This window comes from Podarcis bocagei (assembly GCF_964188305.1).
Source record: "Podarcis bocagei genome assembly, chromosome: 7".
NCBI lineage: Eukaryota > Metazoa > Chordata > Lepidosauria > Squamata > Lacertidae > Podarcis > Podarcis bocagei.
Window position 1 is genome coordinate 68,832,054 of NC_138132.1, and position 19,996 is coordinate 68,852,049.

At 45.7% G+C, this 19,996-nt stretch overlaps 1 protein-coding gene and 1 long non-coding RNA gene across 2 annotated transcripts in view; one reads left to right on the forward strand and one right to left on the reverse strand.

Annotated features, from left to right (window-relative positions):
- KAZN (kazrin, periplakin interacting protein) overlaps nt 1-19,996 on the reverse strand; it is a 212,397-nt gene that overhangs the window by 141,050 nt on the left and 51,351 nt on the right. The gene's annotated exons all lie outside the window — the stretch shown is intronic.
- LOC308591569 lies at nt 4,377-6,619 on the forward strand. The gene is made up of 3 exons (XR_014010193.1): nt 4,377-4,892; nt 5,329-5,461; nt 6,486-6,619. It is a non-coding gene; the product is annotated as an uncharacterized lncRNA (long non-coding RNA).

Genomic DNA, 19,996 nt, shown 5'->3' on the forward strand with positions numbered 1-19,996 from the left:
TTACAGCTCATTAGAACATGGAAGTAGCCACTGAGTCCGTATAACACCGGTCCTAAAAGACCAACATTGGCTCCCAGTACGTTTCCAAGCACAATTGAAAGTGTTGGTGCTGACCTTTAAAGCCCTAAACGGCCTCGGTCCAGTATACCTGAAGGAGCATCTCCACCCACATTGTTCAGCCCGGACACTGAGGTACAGCGCTGAGGGCCTTCTGGTGGTTCCCTCACTGTGAGAAGCGAGGTTACAGGGAACCAGGCAGAGGGCATTCTCGGTAGTAGCGCCCGCCCTGTGGAACGCCCTCCCTTCAGATGTCAAGGAAATAAACAACTATCTGACTTTTAGAAGACACCTGAAGGCAGCCCTGTTTAGGGAAGTTTTTAACATTTGATGTTTTATCGTGTTTTTAATATTCTGTTGGGAGCTGCCCAGAGTGGCTGGGGAAACACAACCAGATGGGTAGGGTATGTATAAACAAACATTACTATTATTATTTTTATTATTATTTTTATTATTATTATTATTATTATTATTATTATTATTATTATTATTATTTCTGCTGCTAATGACCTTAACCAAACAGTAGGGTGTGCACCCCTGAAATAATAATAAAAATGATGTTTGTGTTTGAAATCCAATGATACTCCATTCAACTACCTGAAATTATTATTTATATTCAGTACCATTTGATAAAGGGCAATGGCATTTCAGTATTTAACAGCCTTTGGTAACTGGGACGAGGGAATGAGAAGAAGCAGCCCAAACACTCCCTCCTGCAGAGGCTGATGGCCAACAGAGGGGGAGGGAGATGGCAGATGGTGGAATGAGCTCCCATCCCAGCCGGAGTGGAGCCTGGGGTCCACCAGAGGGCATCAAGCGGCTCCCTGAAACAGGTAGCGTGGGCATTTGATTGTTGCGCTCTGGTGTGCAGCAAGGAATGGCTTCCATTGAAGCATAAGACCAGGGGAGGCCAGGTGAGGTTCAGGTGGGATGCTGGCTCATCCCATGAGAGGACTGGGATGGAAGGGCTCTCTGTCTGAAACCCTGGAGAGCTGCTATCAGTCACAGCAGACACTACTGAGCCAGATAGACCAATAGTCTAAACTTGGATAAGGCAGCTCCCCATGTTCTGCCCTAACATCTATTTTCAGCCAATCTCTCTCTGCTCCAAACTTTGAAATCCAGTTCTTGCTTCAAATGGAAAAAGTTTCTGATGGTAAGAGCTGCTCGACAACGGAACGGCCTCTCTTGGACTCTCCATCATTGGAGGTTTTTACGCAGAGGTTGGATGGCCATCTGTGATGGAAGCTGTAGCTGTGGTTCCTGCATTGCAGGGGGGTTGGGCTAGATGACCTTTGGTGCCCCTTCCAACTCTATAATTCTATGATTGTGTTGACCACAATGCCTCACCTACAAGGCTTCACTTTTCTAAGAAGTCCTGGGGCTTGAGTTTTAATAAAGGGATCCTAGGCGGATAAGAGAATTAGACCTAAACGTGGGTAAGGGATGAATGCTCACCCCCAAAAAACGGAGATAAAAGGTAAAGGCTTTACCCCTGACCATTAGGTCCAGTCGTGGCCGATTCTGGGGTTGTGGCGCTCATCTTGCTTTATTGGCTGAGGGAGCCAGCATACAGCTTCCGGGTCATGTGGCCAGCATGACTAAGCCGCTTCTGGCAAACCAGAGCAGCGCATGGAAACGCTGTTTACCTTCCCACCAAAGTGGTACCTATTTATCTACTTGCACTTTGACGTGCTTTCGAACTGCTAGGTTGGCAGGAGCAGGGACTGAGCAACGGGAGCTCACCCCGCCGCGGGGATTCGAACCGCCGACCTTCTGATCGGCAAGTCCTAGGCTCTGTGGTTTAACCCACAGTGCCACGTGCATCCCTAAAATGGAGATAATTAACCCTTAATTATTTTTCAATGCCCCTTCCCCAATTTTCCTTCCTCGTCCTTTAGTCCCTTCCATATGTGTGTTCATGCAGCCTCGAACTGTTTACCGATGCTAAAGACAAGCTTCTCTCGGGGCCTATTCACTCAACAGGACTGCCAGGGAAAACGTTAAGAAATTAATTTGGCCTACAGCAACATGTCAAAGATATGGGGGCGGGGGTTGAAAAGAGGGGAAATGTGGGAGGGGGGGTTGGGGAGCCAACACAACAAAAGCCAGGATTCAGCTTTAACTAGAATGTCAGCTCAGTGGAATGCAGAATGTCAAGACCGGAGTAATGACAAGCAACTGCAAACTGGTTATTATCTACTCTTTCCATGGAAGGGGGGGGGGGTTTGAAAATAACAGCTCATTAGGAAACCCCCATGAGGTTAAAACAGCAGACATAGTAAAGGGGAGGGGGCAAGGGGGAGGAGAAAGAAGGTATTGTTTCTGGAAAAACATCTTCGGCAGCTCATGGCATCTCATGGAAAACAGCTTGCTTCTCCTCCTAGACGAGGGTAATGTGAGGGGGGGTGAGACAGAAGCAATGGGGGTGGTGGTGGGGATGGGGAAGGAACACCCACCACCACCACTGTGCTCACCAGCTTCCAACAAACGCCCACCTACGGCAAACTAATGCCTAACCGCATCCAATACAGTGATAACTCTGGTTACAGATGCTTCAGGTTACGGACTCTGCTAACCCAGAAATAGTACCTCAGGTTAAGAACTTTGCTTCAGGATGAGAACAGAAATCGTGGAGCGGCAGTGCAGCAGCAGCGGGAGGCCCCATTAGCTAAAGTGGTACCTCCGGTTAAGAACAGTTTCAGGTTAAGAACGGACCTCCAGAACAAATTAAGTTCTTAACCTGAGGTATCACTGTATTCTGACTCTTCTGTAGGTGGTGAATTCTCCTTCCTTGGGGAGGCTGGAGGATCATCTGTCAGGGATTCTTCAAGTTGTGATTCCTGAATTGCAGGGGGGGGGGTGTTGGGTTGGACTAGATGAACCTTGGGTCACGGTTCTCTGGAGAAATCGCCTGTGATGGCTCTCAGAACTCAGCAGGGGCTCTTGCCTCTGCACTCTGCTCAGAGGGAAGTGTCTGGTCGGCTAACGAGGGAAAGCGTGTTGCAAACCTCCCCGAGATCTACAGATGAAGGGTGGTATGCAAATTAAATAAATAAATGACAATAATAAAATGGGATTGCACCCTCCATGGCTCTCCATGGTAGGATCTTTCGTCCTTATACCTTTTTTGCAGGTCCAGATATGAGAAGTGCCCATCTGACAGGAAGGCTAAGGCAATATAATCGTGTGAGGGAACCTGTAACACAGCCTTCTCCAACCTGTTACCCCACAGATGCTTGCAGTATAAAGGTAAAAAAGTAAGGTAAAGGACCCCTGGACGGTTAAGTCCAGTCACAGCGACTATGGGGTTGTGGCACTCATCTCGCTTTCAGGCTGAGGGAGCCAGCGTTTGTCCACAGACAGCTTTCCAGGTCATGTGGCCAGCAGGACTAAACCACTTCTGGAGCAACGGGACATTGTGACAGAAACCAGAGCACACAGAAACACTGTTTACCTACCCACTGCACCTATTTATCTACTTGCTCTGGTGTGCTTTCGAACTGCTAGGTTGGGCAGGAGCTGGGACAGAGCAACTGGAGCTCACCCTGTCACGGGGATTCAAACTCTGGACCTTCTGATCGGCAAGCCCAAGAGGCTCAGTGGTTTAAACCACAGCGCCACCCACAATCCGCTTGCACTATAACTTCTAGTCCGTTAGAGCAAACGGGGCACCAGCCCCCATCTGCCTGCCTTCTTGCATAAGAACAGTTCAGGAGGAGGTAGCACTATTTGCCAGTTTTCTCCTTCTTGGTCCCTTAGTGCTGGCCTTGTAGAATTTGCAGCAAGGGCAGCAACAGAACTAAATCCACCTGTTTCTGCCTGCTGTTGGCTCTGGCGCCACCTACTGCTGGTCTCCCTGCCTTCTGCCCTATCCGTCCCAATGGGACCAGCCAGCGCTTAGAATGGAATAGCTTCTACTCATGCCACAGGACTCCCCCCAGTCAGTGACAGCTGGGATAGCTCAGTTGCTAGAGCACGAGACTCTTAATCTCAGGGTCAACGGTTCAAGCACCACGTTGGGCAAAAGATCCTTGCATTGTGGTCCCTTCCAGCTCTAAAATTCTATTTTATGATTCTACTGCTGTGCCCACCCAAATCTGCTCTGCAGTTTCCCCAAAACTTGAAGACAAAGCTTTCCCGTTGTTACTGTCATTACAAGATGTGCATCACTTTGGGAGACAGTATTTTTACGAAAAGCTGGATAGAAACCTTAAGAAATAAAACGGGTGTTTTAGTAAAAACCCTACACAAACAGCACCTTGAGGCAATCACATACCACAATCAGATTACAGTCATACCTTAGTTTTTGAACAGTTTAGTTCTCAAACGTTTTGGCTCCCGAACTCTGCAAACCCGGAAGTGAACGTTCCAGTTTGCGATCTATTTTTGGAAGTTGAATGGACTTCCAGAATGGATTCCATTCTTCTTCCAAGGTACGACTGTAATGCCCCTTTTTAGCAGAGTTTTATCAAAACATACGCGTAAGATGAGAGGAAGTCAAAGTAGAAAATGAATTGAGTGAACTGGCACTGTGGCAAAGCACACATGCTCCACTTCCAGGTTTAATTTTGGAAATTATCGCAGCTCGGGGAGAATTCAGAAAGAGTGGAATGCCCAGCATGGAAAACAAGGAGAGGAGTATTGAGAAAATGGAATAGAGTAAATTGCCTCTGTGCACCACTGTGACATCAGCAGCCAGCGCAACAAACCTCACATCTATTTGCATGCAAAGCAACCAACTTGTCACCTGCTCAGAAAATGGGCAAAGATTGCTGGCTGCCTTTAACAGGTTTGCAAGCAAAGATTCGAGAATGACCCTGGACATAACAGAGGTGAGCACAAACAAGGACAGAGATTGTCGGGGGTGGGGACAGAATCCAGTGGAATCAGCGTCCCTGTATGACAGCAAACAGACAACAAGAGCCAAAAGATAAAAAATTACTAGACAGTGGTACCTCGGGTTAAGTACTTAATTCGTTCCGGAGGTCCATTCTTAACCTGAAACTGTTCTTAACCTGAAGCACCACTTTAGCTAATGGGGCCTCCTTGCTGCTGCTGCACCGCCAGAGCACAATTTCTGTTCTCATCCTGAAGCAAAGTTCTTAACCTGAAGCACTATTTCTGGGTTAGCGGAGTCTGTAACCTGAAGTGTATGTAACCTGAAGCATATGTAACCTGAGGTACCACAGTATTGTGCTCAACACGCACATATGAAAGAATAAATACGTAGAAAAATATGTGTAACATATAATGATATATATGTTACAGCTTGCAGTTACAGCTAGTTGGAGGAAGAACTGCCAAAAATGATCCAAGGAAGACTCAAATCTTGTGTTGCTCGAGATGAGAGGATAGAAAACTATCAAGATGCCTTAGCTGCACAGGAGGATGAAAAACAAGGGCCAGTACAAATGCCTGCTGAGGCTTGGACAACTGTTCAAAGCATTCCACGTTTCCCACCTATGCTTTCTTCTGGGCACACTGAGATGCAGAGCAAAAATATTAATCCATCTTGCGATATATCCGAGCTGACAGTTACCAGACTGAGTCTGATCAGTCAGAACAAAAGGAGGGCAAGAACAGGAAATGCTAATTAAGAGATACATACCCTCTAGAAATTTGTCAGATGAATAAAAGAAAGTATACGTATTTCGCAACCGTGATGAAACTTGGGAAACCGTGAATATAAGGGCATAACAAACTGAGATATGCAAAAGCGAAGGAGATGGGTAGGTCTAACAGTGAGCCTATGCAGCAATGGGAAAACAGAGATTTAAAAAATGATAAATAGTGCGGTGCAATGGTTAGACCAGTGTTCCTCGAACTTCGGCCTCCAGCTGTTGTGGGACTACAACTCCCATCATCCCTGACCACTGGTCCTGAAAGCTAGGGATGATGGGAGCTGTAGTCCAACAACAGCTGAAGACCTAAGTTCGAGAAACACTGTGAGACAAAGGCTAAGATCGCTTGGGTTGAAATACCCATTTAGGTGCAAGGACCACTGGGTGAACTTTGGAGTGACTCTCAGCCACTCTAACATACCTTTTGGGGGTGTTGAGAAGCTAAATGAAGGGGGGGGAATGTTCGCGTGTTGTTATGTGAAAGGAAGGAGGGGATATAAAAATGGGGGGGTGTAGAGTGAATAGAGAAAATGTAGATAATGTACACTGGCATCCTTTTGAGGGCCTGAGGCATTTCAAGCTGTTAAATTAAACAAGGTGTTTTTATGTTTAGGAAGGAGTAGGGATGGAACAGCACATCTGTAACAGGCTCCATCAATAAAGAGGGGAGTGGGGTAACATGAGCAGATGTGGGTGCTTTATAATTTTGACACTTCCTGCAAGTAGCTCTTGAGAAGTTTTGATATTCTGTACAGTCGACTCACCCAACTCACCTCCTTAACATCCCTCTTAAATTATGTACAGGATTTGATGGACATACAGAGCTAAAGACTTTGATCCTGTACTTGAGAGTGGATGCCAGGCCTAGACCAGGTAGCTCATTCAGAAGGAAGAAGCCTCCATGAAAGAAGAAGAAGATTGGCTAAATAAACTTTTGAACTATAGTGGTACCTCGGGTTACAGACACTTCAGGTTACAGACTCTGCTAACCCAGAAATAGTACCTCAGGTTAAGAACTTTGCTTCAAGATGAGAACAGAAATCGTGGAGCGGCAGTGCAGCAGCAGCGGGAGGCCCCATTAGCTAAAGTGGTACCTCAGGTTAAGAACAGTTTCTGGTTAAGAACGGACCTCCGGAACGAATTAAATTCTTAACCCGAGGTACCACTTTATGCAGGACAAATTAGATAACATGAAACCCAAGAAAGGAAGGACTCTGAATTTCTTTTAAAAAGCGGTAAATGTTTATTGCATATTCTTTAAGCTTTGTGTACAGATTTATACACTGGTATAACTTTTGAAAGTCACTTGTATTAAGGTGAAAAGGGTTTAAAATTGGATTATCAAGAATATAAGGTTTTGTGGATGTGCATGAACAAGTATTAAACAATGAAACCAAGGAGGGAGTGGAGTGAAGTCAAGAAAAATTATATGTTAAAAAATTACTTATGGGGTGTGTGTGTGTGTTCATGTTATATATTGTTGTCATTATTTTTTATATTTTTCTTTTTGGAAAATCAATAAATTGTAAACACACACACACACACACACACACACACACACACCTCTCAAATTCTGTCAAGTTCAGCATCCTTCTCACAGTGGCCAATCAAGCAGGACCCGAGCACAACAGCAGCAACTCTCTATTCATGATTCCTAGAAGCTGGTATGGTGGTACCTTGGTTCTCAAACTTAATCCATTCCGGAAGTCCGTTCCAAAACCAAAGCGTTCCAAAACCAAGGTACGCTTTCCCAATGAAAGTAATGCAAAACAACCCCTAAAACAGCCATTTAACATGAATTTTACTATCTAACGAGACCATTGATCCATAAAACGAAAGCAATAATCAGTGTACTGTACTATAAAATAAATAAAAACAGTATTGTAGATAATAAAAATAAAAATTATTATTTTTTCTTACCTGCACTGATGATAGTCATTGTTTGGATGGGGGGGGGGCTTTTATCCATTTCCGCAGTCACACAATCAATCAATCAGTAGCTGAACTGGGTTCAACACAGTCACAAAAACAAATTAACCAAAAAACCCCTCAAAAACGCAAAATAAATAGGAAAAACAAAAGCGCCAAACTTAATTAGTTCCGGAAGTCCAGCTGACTTCCAAAAATTTCAAAAACCAAGGCACAGCTTCTGATTGGTGCAGGTGCCCTGGAAACAATAGCCAACAGCCACATCGGACGTTTGGCTTCTGAAAAACATTCAAAAACCAGAACACTTACTTCCAGGTTTTCGGTGTTTGAGAACCAAGGCATTTGTGAACCAAGGTACCACTGTACTGGGAGAAATACTGGCTCTGACCCAGCCATCATGGCTAGCAGATGACAGAATCTAGGCTATCACTGTCTAGATAGGGGCATAGCTGGGCCACTAGCCAAAACTGATGGACGGCACGCTGCATCACTGAGTCCACCTGAGCCTCTGGCAACCGTGATGGATCCAGATGTTCCTGCTCCTTTAGGGGGGAGTGTAAGCTCAACAAAAGCAGCCCACCTCCCATCTATCTGGTCTAGGGAATCACCTGCTAGTAGTGTCCTACCTTTGTGGGGAAAAATAAAACAAAATGCTTTGTTTGGAACCAGAAGTCTAGCCATCTTAAACCAAACAACACACAAGGAATGAAAGAAAGGAACAGTGGAAAGAAAATAACCAAAGCATCAAAGGAAAGAAGGTCAGCAAAAAGGGGACGGCAACAGCTGTTAAGAAATGGCAGATGACGATGTCAAGACAGAAGCACTGATGGGTGAAGCAGATATGCAAAATTAAAGTGCCTACTGTCTTTGATGTTTAGCGGTGGACACAGGAGAGAGCGCGGAAAGGAGCCACAATTTCAAGTGGCAAAGAGAGGAAAGAAAGGAAGAGGGAAATATCAACCACGGAAAGGTCAGGGATGGGAGGATTTTCCCTCCGTTGTTCCTTTTGATGTTCCTCTAAATTGCTCCACTCTTCCGGAATTCCAGCCGGACTTGGAGGATGTCTAAAATTAGTTCCAGAACTGGAGCGTGTGTGCTTGTCTGCTGGGGCTCTCAGATCCATCCTTTTATCCTCTCTCAACAACGCTGATATGCAGATTTGCAGTGATATAGCATGGCACCCCCCCAAACCTAAATTGTGCTTGCTTCTGCATCAAGATTCCTTTTGTGTCCAGGCTGAACGATGGGGGTGGAGACGCTCCTTCAGGTATACTGGGCCAAGGCCATTTAGGACTTTATAGATCAGCACCAACATTGATACGCAGCCATACGTACCCAATCAAAAATGCTGCCCAGTGGATCAATGCAATATGGGCCAATGGTGTGGTTCCATATAAAACAGCTTCCTATGTAGATCCTGCAAGCCTAAAATTTGTTTAAATGATGCTGAGATGGATGGACCACCGATTTAAGTTGAGATAACAGCAGCATCCTAAGTTTCTAGGTTCCATTCAGATAGCATAGCTAATAGCCCTTGTTAGAATTGTGCGCTCTCTCTCTCTCTCTCTCTCTCTCTCTCTCTCTCTCACCCCATGTGACTTTGTTTAATCTTTTAGGTAAGGAAGCATCACTGAGAAAAACCTGGTAGCGGATACATGAACAAGGAGATGTTCCGAGCACCAGGAGGATGCAATATCACATGCTGAGAGTGAGCTGGGATGTTGTTCTCACAAGCTCAAGCCTTGCTGCCTGCAGGTCGTTTGTTACATCTTGACCTTTGCAAAACACTGGAGGCGCATAAAAACCAGGACATCCAAGCAGAAGGGCTGTGTCTGAAGCAGCCCAATGGGCCCCGGCAAAATCCATTCATTGCAAAGGTATCTTGTCTTGCATGGCATCATTCCCAGTGCTCTGGAAACATTTCTTGGTGCAAATTGTGCCACTATGTTTCTTTTTTACTTTTTAATTGCTTACAGCTGCACAGGTGCTGTTATCAGCACTGCAGTGCATTCGGAGGGTTCCTTCTCCAGCTGTTGGACACCCCCCCTCACCAGCTTTGAGATTTTTTTTTTTGGGGGGGTGGACACAGTTCCCACTACTGTCAAAGGAAACTTTGGTCCTAAACCCAGTGCCTAAGCCATGTTGGAGGGTGGGACTGTTTTTTAATTTTGCAGGGAGGAGGTGGGGGTCATGGATAGGATGCGATACCCCTCCCGCTCCTTGCATATGCAAACTCCACAAAAATTGCTCCACAACACGACTGCAAATAAAAAAAGGGTGCATGTTGTGCATTAAGCATAACACATAGTTTGACGCTTAGCGCTGTGGGTTAAACCACAGAGCCTAGGACTTGCTGATCAGAAGGTCAGCGGTGCGAATCCCCGTGATGGGGTGAGCTCCCGTTGCTCAGTCCCTGCTCCTGCCAACCCTAGCAGTTCGAAAGCATGCCAGTGCAAGTAGATAAATAGGTACTGCTCTGGCGGGAAGGTAAACGTGCACTGCTCTGGTTCACCAGAAGTCGCTTAGTCATGCTGGCCACACTACCTGGAAGCTGTACACCAGCTCCCTCGGTGAGCGCCACAACCCCAGAGTCGGCCACGACTGGACCTAATGGTCAGGGGTCCCTTTACCTTTACTTATTCCCTTTTTAAAAAATAATAATAATCTAAAACAAGTAAGAATCCCACACAAGGAAAATCTTGGGAAAACCACGCTAAAATGAATGCAGTATTTTAAATCTGACTAATACCACCCCTGCTTTTAAAATCTGCCATGGCTACTTCTGACAAAGCGGATTATTTTTGCTCAAAGAAGTTCATACAGCAATATATTGGAGAATCTTTTTCAAGGTGGGGTGGGACTCTTTTGTCATTGTTGCTTAGCCCAGGATCTTTTTGCTGGAGATCCCTTTCCCTGGGAGTCCCTTTCTTCTTGTAGCGACACCTGCTTTGGGGAGGTGGGGGCAGGCTGTGCAAACAGCAGTCGCCACCGTCTGACTCTCGATGGTCCATCTGCAGTTTCCAGGTCACTAACTCCCGCCCTGAAAGAGCCTCATGTATTTTAAATGTGCAGATTGGATGGGTGACTCATCCCTTCATCACCCCGCCATTCGCATTCTCGCCCGCTTTCCCCCTAATTTGTGAAGACAGGCTGTCAAGACCAGTGGGATGTGGCGAGGTTTGTGGGAAGCCCAAGGGGAGCGCTTTGCAAATGGGTTCACCAGGATATCTAAGTGGTCCTCAGCTCTGGCCCAATTATTAAAAGCAGGGAAGACACAGAATGCGGCTGCGAGGCTGCCAACTGGAGCCAGACAATTGCCATCATAATGGGCCGGCCCTTCATCAACTGCTATTCTGTTCCCAATCTGTTTGGAGCAGGGCTGGGGAAACTTCTTATCCTCTCAACCAGAGAGGTGCATTACCTTTAAGGCAACTATCTGGGGGCTACCTGCCAACGGAGGGTGGGCAGAAGGCAAACAATGGGGGCAACAGATGCAAATGTTACTCTGTCCAGAAGGCTGGTGGTAAGCTCAAGGACACATTCCAGCCAGGCAAAGGCTTCAAGGGAACGAAACAGGGCAAACTTAGGGGGCTGGGGAAGGCTCTGAGGATGAGATAGAGAGGGCTGCTGGGGGAGACGTTTAACCCTGGGGACTGAAACTGACCCCCCCCCTCTGATTTAGAGGCTCATTTTTTTAAAACAACAACAACAACAGCAACAACAACAGCAACAACAACAACAACAACAACAAAACACTAGCCTTAAGGTGGCCACTTACGCATAGGCAGCAGATGTCAAAGCAATAAACAACTATTTTACTTTTAAAAGTCATCTGAAGGCAGCCCTCTTTAGGGAAGTTTTTAATGTTTGAAGCTGTACTGTTTTTAATATTCAGTTGGAAGCCGCCCAGAGTGGCTGGGGAAACCCAGCCAGATGTGCGGGGTATAAATAATAAATTATTATTATTATTATTATTATTATTATTATTATTATTATTATTATTATTATTATTGGCACACAGATTTTGTAATATTTGCATGTGCTGATTTCACAGAACTGTAGAGTTGTAAAGGGACTACAGTGGTACCTCAGGTTACAGACGCTTCAGGTTACAGACTCCGCTAACCCAGACATAGTACCTCGGGTTAAGAACTTTGCCTCAGGATGAGAACAGAAATCACGTGGCGACGGCGCGGCAGCAGCAGGAGGCCCCATTAGCTAAAGTGGCACCTCAGGTTAAGAATGGTTTCAGGTTAAGAACGGACCTCCGGAACGAATTAAGATCTTAACCCGAGGTACCACTTTATGAGAGTCATCTAGTCCAACCCCCTAAAATGCAGGAAACTTCTTGCCCAAAGTGGGGCTTGAACCAACAGCCGTGAGATTAAGAGTCTCATGCTCTACATATTGGTGACTTCATGAGAGGGAGGTTTTCTTTCCCCCCTTTGCATCCTTTTTCTTTTAACTGGACTCAAACCCTCCAGTCTTCAAGGAGAAGTCTGAGCACCTGGTACTGGGGGTTCTCGTGTCAACACACCAAACACACCAATGGAAAATGCGTATATGGATTGCAGTTGAATCTATGTGTTGAACAAGACCTGCTAAGCCATGTATTTGCCCACACTGGTACTCGAAATAGTCAATAAACACTATCCATTCCTCCTTATCTTCGTTTTCTCTTATCCTGTTCTTCAGACCAGCTAGTCCACCATATTTTAACAACTTACACAGCCATTCTTCCTTAGTGGGTACTACACTTGTTCTCCACCTTTGTGCCAATAAGGTTCTAGCTGCAGCGGCGGCGTATAGTAGTAAACTCTTCTGTTTACTCTGGGTGACCAGATGCCTGTGGGAATCCTGTAAGCAGGACCTGAGCATAGCTGTCAACTTTTCCCTTTTCTTGCAAGGAATCCTATTTGGAATAAGGGAATTTCCCTTAAAAAGGGGGAAACGTTGACAGCTATGGACCTGAGTGCAATAGCTTTCTCCTTTCCTGCATTTTCTGACAACTGGTATTCAAACTGCAAAGGAGGGCACAGCCATTGGCGTTAGTAGCCACCCATAGCCCTCTGCCCCATGAAATAAAATTAAAGGTGAGGGAAAATCAGTGAGGGCATCCTGCCTCTCTCTCTTTGGGAGATTCCTGGGGCCCAGTCTGAAAATATTCGCAGGAAATCAAGATACCTGGATAGCTCAGTTGGTTAGAGCATGGCGCTGATAATGACAAGGTTACAGGTTCGATCCCCATTTGAGACAGCTGCATACACATTCTTGCATTGCAGAGGGTTGGGCTAGATGACAATGAAGGTCCCTTCCTACTCTACAATTCTACGAAACCACCCTGGACTTCTGAAAAGCCTTATCCCTGAGAAGTCACTTACAGAAAAGTGGCTCACAGAGGCAGAGCCATCCAAGGAGAAAATGAGCGTGGCTGATCGGCCCATGCATTAGTAATGCCAACAGCCTCCCATGGCGTGGCCATTTCGACGGCACCACATGGAGAGGCGAAGGAGTGCACCGCTGGCGGAGACCCCAGCCTCCTCCTCCTCCTCCAGCGACAGCTGAAAGGGGCAGCGAAGGCCCAGCCCGTCAGGAATCAATGCCACTTCAAATTCATCTTCCATCACAGCGAACCTCCACAGCGCTCAAGGCAAAGGGGTTATTAATGGGCCGTGTCAACTGGTATGAACAATAGCGGGCGTCCCAAGAGTGCGCCTCTTCCCTTCCCTTTCGTCTCCTGCTCCTTAGATGGCGGCTGACTGAAGTCGTCTGCACAGCTGATACCTGTGATCATTGGCCCCTCTCTCTTCCCAACGCATCACACGAGGCGATTCAAGAGCATGCAGAGAGCTCGGGCAACGTAATAATTAAAAAAATGGTAACAAGCGATTTGACTCGGAGACGAGATACTTGGAGGTGGCGGCATTTGCGGGATTCGGGGAAATTGGCCAAACCCATTGCAAAGTGGGCTCATCGCTCCTCTGAGGTTTGGGAAAGGCTCCTAATGGGTCCAGCACAAGCCCCCTTGCTACATACTCAAGTATATAGGAGTTCCAGAGGTTGCAGTCTCTGACATGCTACTCATCCACAGCTCAGTGGCAGTGGGTCTGCTTTGCTCGAAAGAGGTATCAGTGGCACCCACCCTGTGGAACGCCCTCCCACCAGATTGTCAAAGAGAACAACAACTACCAGACTTTTAGAAGACATCTGACGGCAGGCCTGTTTAGGGAAGCTTTTAATGTTTGATGCATTACTGTATTTTAATATTTTATTGGAAGCCACCCAGAGTGGCTGGGAAAGACCAGCCAGATGGGCGGGGTATAAATTAAAAATTATTATTATTATTATTACTAGGTTCAATCTCTGGCACCTCAGTGGGAAAGGATGCCCATTCCAAACCCTGGGGGGAAAAATCTACTGCCTGTCAGTGAAGACCAGGTGTGGGGAAACCTTTCTAAATGACACAATTCCCAGCCGGCGTGTGACGCAGGGTCAGAGGGTTGTGTAGCCTGGGAAGAGTCCTGAGGGCCAGACAGGGAGGCCTGGGAGCCGCACTCAACCCCAGGACCTGAGGTGCCCCATGATCAGCCAGGACACCTCAGATGGTTAGATTAGAACATGGTGCTGATAACGAATTAATTATGGATGGAAAAGTTAACAGAAAGGGTATGTGAAAGAAAACAATGTGAGAAACTGCATAACTTTTACATAAAGTGGCCCTCCTTTATTACATATGCATCAAAGAAAGAACATGCATTTAAACCACCTAAGACACATGGGAGCATGTGGAATGAAATTTCTAAACCAGCAACTGTAGAAATAATTTTCTATTTGATTATATTACTAACATAATTACCTGGATGTAGTTAGGGCTGTTTTTTTGGGGGGGGGTAGGGGAAAACTGTACAGTGGTGCCTCGCAAGACGAAATTAATCCGTTCCGCGAGTCTCTTCGTCTTGCGGTTTTTTCGTCTTGCGAAGCATGGCTATTAGCGGTTTAGCGGCTATTAGCGGCTTAGCGGCTTTAAGAAAAAGGAAACAAACTCGCAAGAACTCGCAAGACGTTTCGTCTTGCAAAGCAAGCCCATAGGGAAATTCATCTTGCGGAACGACTCAAAAAACGGAAAACTCTTTCGTCTTGCGCGTTTTTCGTCTTGCGAGGCACCACTGTATTTCATTGCTTGTATTTGATTATATGTTGTTCTTATATTCAACTAATAAAACATTCCAAAGAAAAAAAGGGGGGAAAGGTTCAGATTTGATCCCCATATGGGACAGCTGCATATTTCTGCATTGCAGGGGGTTGGACTAGATGATCCACAGGGTCCCTTCCAACTGTGTGTGTTTGTGTGTGTGTAGTGCTTTTTTCTCCCTAAAACAATGTTTAGGGCTACTCTCGTTTTCCTACTCACATTGAAATACTGCCCCTCAATGAGGTCAAACTTAGATTCACAAAAAAAGACTGTATATATGTACATATATGAAATAATTTCATTTATAAAAAAGAAAGTGATACAGAAAAAAGGAGGGGAAGTGAGGGAAAGAAGAAACAAAGATGTGTACAAGAAAAAAAGAGACTACACACACACACACACACACACACACACACACACACACACAGAGAGAGAGAGAGAGAGAGAGAGAAATCCAATATAAGATACTCCCATACATTCTTATATAAACGGATACAATGGTACCTCAGGTTACATACGCTTCAGGTTACAGACGCCGCTAACCCAGAAATAGTGCTTCAGGTTAAGAACTTTGCTTCAGGATGAGAACAGAAATTGTGTGGCGGTGGTGCGGCAGCAGCAGGAGGCCCCATTAGCTAAAGTGGTGCTTCAGGTTAAGAACAGTTTCAGGGTAAGTACGGACTTCCGGAACGAATTAAGTACTTAACCTGAGGTACCACTGTATAGTGTTATTAACGTAATGCTTATGTAGATGTTAATAGTGTACTACATTCTGCATAAACTCATTCCAAATGTTATCATATTTATCCAGACAAAGTCAGTCCATTCATAAGTTGCGAGTGTTGTGCCTTCCAACTAGGAAGGCAGAAAACATCCTCAAGCTGAACAGTCCTGAGGTGTGACTCAGTATAAAGACAGCTTCTCACCTTTCCATGTTGCTTGTTTCCCCCACTTTGGCACTGCCAAGCCCATCACAAGCCAAGCCCAGCTCCTCTGAAGTTTGGGCCTGGTCTGTTTTGGGGCTCACCCCATCCCAATTTGGCATCCTTCCCATTCAAAGAGACCTGTGATAACACCTGGAGTTCATAGCCTCTGGTGTGCTGTGGTGGAGGCTTTCCTGCGCACAATGGAGAGCTCAGACCTAGTTCAGGAGCCCCGCTGCCCCATTCTTATTCCCATTACCAGGTAAGTTGTGGGGAAGGGGTGGCTGTCAGGGGGTGCGTTAGGACTTGGAAGTGGTCAGCAGGTTTACAGCAAAAGTTAGCTGAACTACCCTGTGCTCTTGATGTCATCGGCAGCACACAGAAGTTCAAACTTTGGAATAAAATAACAGGGCCCCATTCCATACTAAGATTAGTTTTTGGAGGTGGAATGTCAGGGAACTGACATCGGAGCTAGAGGCGGAGGGAAGGCTCTCTAATGATGCTGGAGAAGGGCCCAGCAGGGAGAGAGGCAGCTCCGCAGAGGGGGAAGCAAATCAGCGCAACACCAGGGATATAGAGGGGCTGATGGGGGAATCGGCGAGAGGGCTCCAGGACTCTTCACCGGACACCAGCGGGGACACCACGGGTCCTCCGCTACCCACACCCACCCTGCGCAGAAGACTTCCGCGCAGAGAGAGTAGGAGGAGACTGGGTGTCAAACAACTTTTATGTTGGAAAAGATTTAAGAAAAGCCCACTGACGGATTCTGCTAGCGACTGAGGCAGCCACGAAGTGAAGGGCTGCCCAGACTGAAAGGTTTAGCAAGGCAACAAAGCCTGGAGAGGCAGCAACTTACGCACAAGCAACCCATACACATTACATGGAAGAATAAGGAAACCCCGATGAAAGATCAGTGGCAAGAGAAATTGATGAATTATGCAGAACTGGCTAAACTGACATACAAACTGCGAGAAAACAACAACTGTGACTTTAAGGAGGAATGGGAAGTTTTTACAAACTATTTAAAAAGACAACAAAATGAACTGGACTCCTTGGCAGGTTTTGAATAAACATACACAAATTTTTTGGTTGATAGTATGCTGGATAGACATGTAAGGATATGTACAATTTTATAATATGCAGAGAAAATATGTGAAGAGAAATCAGGGAGAGGAGCTGAGGGAAGTCCTTGGTTGGGGGGGGGAGGGAAGGGGGAAAGTGGGGAAAATAATGTATATAATTATGTGGAAATAGACTAATAAAAACTATTTACAAAATAATAATAATTAGTTTTTGTGGGGAGGGAGCTCATGTTATCACTGACTGCCTTCCAGCAAGCGGGAACCATCATTGGGCGTCTAGCGCTTGCTTTTCTCTGCCCTCCTCACTGCTTTTTCCTCTCGCACTGTGCCTATTCAATTGTGGTCCTGCAGGCAGGGACTCTCCTATCTTTGAATCAACATGCAGCAGAATATTTTATGCACCTTAGAAATGAATATTAATAACAGCAGCAGCAGCAGCTTTTAAAACCCGAGAACCCTACAGCCCTTCCTGTGGATGCAGATGGGTTTTGCAGTCCAAAAACAGCCCTATGAGGTAATCTTACAAAGAAACTCGTCCCGGTATTTGTGTGTTTAGCAGAGCACTAAAGCCAGCAAGGGATCAGCATTTGGGGTGAGAAGCAGTTTATTACCCAGACAGGTTAGTTTAGGGTAGCTCCTAAGTCACAACTTGAGGCTTTCCTGACACCCTCATCATCTCAAATGTTCAGCAGAGCTCTGGGAAAACCGGCCGCAATCCATCTCTGCTCTGTGTGTGTTTTTTGCCGACTCAGAACTTTTTCTTTAAAAAGAAAAAATGAATTCCGCTGTAGTTCCTTCAGCTGCTGACAGCAACAATCCTTTATAAGAATTACAGGACCATTTACTGCAGAGCTGCACTGTTGGAGGGCAATGTAAACACACCGGAACGTGGAGAAGCCTGGGTAAAGAGGGGTGGCGCTTCTGTGAAAAGAGGCAGAGGTGGACTAGAGGTGTAGTGGTTAGAATGTGTTAAGACAATTATAGGATAGAAAACAGAGGAAGATGGAAAGGAATTGCTGAAATAATTAATAGAAGTGGAATACAAAAAGGGAGGTGTGAGGAGGTCGTGGAAATTAGTGAAAGAAAGATAAGATATGGAAATTGGTTTTTGTTTTGTTTTGTTAGGTGTATGTTGGTGTTTTGCAGTTTTTTTTCTTTTCTTTTTGTATTGTATTGTATTATTGTATGTTTTTCCTTTTTTGGTTTTTTGTAGTGTTGTGTTCAATTTGTTGGAAAACTACTAAATATTATTATAAAAAATAAATAAATAGAGGTGTAGTGGTTAGATCGCCAGACTAGGACTTGGGAGATCAGGGTTCAAATCCCCACTCCACCCTGAAGCTCACTGGATGACCTCAGGCCAGTCACTCACTGACAGGCTAAGCTGAATTGCTGAATTGTAGAATTGTAGAATTGGGAGGGACCCCGAGGTGTGTGGTGCAGAGCCAGTGTGGTGTAGTGGTTAAGAGCAGTAGACTCGTAATCTGGTGAACCGGGTTCGCGTCTCCGCTCCTCCACATGCAGCTGCTGGGTGACCTTGGGCCAGTCACACTTCTCTGAAGTCTCTCAGCCCCACTCACCTCAGAGTATTTGTTGTGGGGGACGAAGGGAAAGGAGAATGTTAGCCACTTTGAGACTTCTTCGGGTAGTGATAAAGCGGGATATCAAATCCAAACTCCTCCTCCTCCTCCTCCTCCTCTTCACCACCTAGTCCAAACCTCTGCAATCACTGAGGTGCCCACAGGAAGCATGCAACAGGGATCTGAGTGCAAGAACACTCTCCCCATCATTATCCCCAGCACCTGATCTTCAGAGGCACTGGCTTCCAACAGTGGAGGCAGGACCTTGCCACTGTGGCTGATAACTGTTGATAGATGTATCTTCCATAAGCTGGTCAAATCCTCTTTTAAAGCCATTCAAGTTGGTGGCCATAATCACATTCTATAGGAGCAAATCCCATAGCTTTAGCTGTTCGCTGTATGAAAAAGTACTTTTGGCTGCCCTGAATCTTCCAACATGCAACTTCTGTGGGTGCCCCAGAATTCTAGTATTATGAGGGAGGGAGAAAAATATTTTCTCTCTCTCCACACCATGGATTCGTTTGTTTCTGTGAGGACCACCTTCCGAACCCCTACTCCCATTGCTTTTCTATCCCAGGTCTATCTCTCTCAGTTGTGTGTTCACCTCTGCACATCAAAGCACGGGTGGCAAAGGAGCTCCTCTTTCTGGAATCCACAACTCCCTAGTGGGGAAGCAATGGAATTTCATCTCGTTCCACCCAAATCTTTATCCAAGGAAAAAAAAGGGGGGTTCTGAATGAACTCGCTTGAATTAAACATTAAGTAAGCAAACAAACAAACGCAGCCTCTGTAAGTCATAAGAAGCAAAGAGGTGCAAGGTAATCACACCTACAAACCATTAGAAATTCCAGCAGCTCTCCGCCAGGTGTTTACCTTCTGCAATCTTACCAGGCAAGTTTGATTGCAAGCCAATTTTTCCATGGTCATTAAGTTCCAGAAACTTCTTTCAAAGAAAGAAACTCAAGCTACGATTCTTGGGTTTCTGGACTTGGGGATCAGATAATACATTCTGTGCTTACAAGGTGAGATTGTAGAAAATGAGCACACACTACTGTACTGGGGGGGAGGAATCATGTTTATATTAAATTTAATTCCTTATCCACCCCCCTCCACTTAGGAATGTAGGATGCTGCCTGGTACCCAAGTTAGACCTTTGATCCATATAGCTCAGCAAGGTCTACACCAGGGTTTCCCAAACTAGGGTCTCTAGCTGTTTGGAGACTACAATTCCCAACATCCCTGACCACTAGTCCTGCTAGCTAGGGATGATGGGAGTTGTAGTCCAAAAGCAGTTGGAGACTCAAGTTTGGGAAAGCCTGGTTTACAGTGATTGGCAGCGATTGGCAGTGGCTCTTTACAGACTTTCCCAAACATACCAGAAATTGAACCTGAGATCTTCTGTGCAGAACTGGTGTTCTATCACCAAGCCCCAGAGACACATATCAGTATTAAGAGCCCATCAGTTCTTTGTCACCTTAGGACTTAACAATACTGCTGTGGACTGCAGCTTTGGACTGCATGCAAAGTACAGGGGCGGGGATTAAATTCTCAACATGTTCCAGCCCACCGTAGAGTTAAAAAGAAGACACATTGCAGTCTGAAGCCGGGT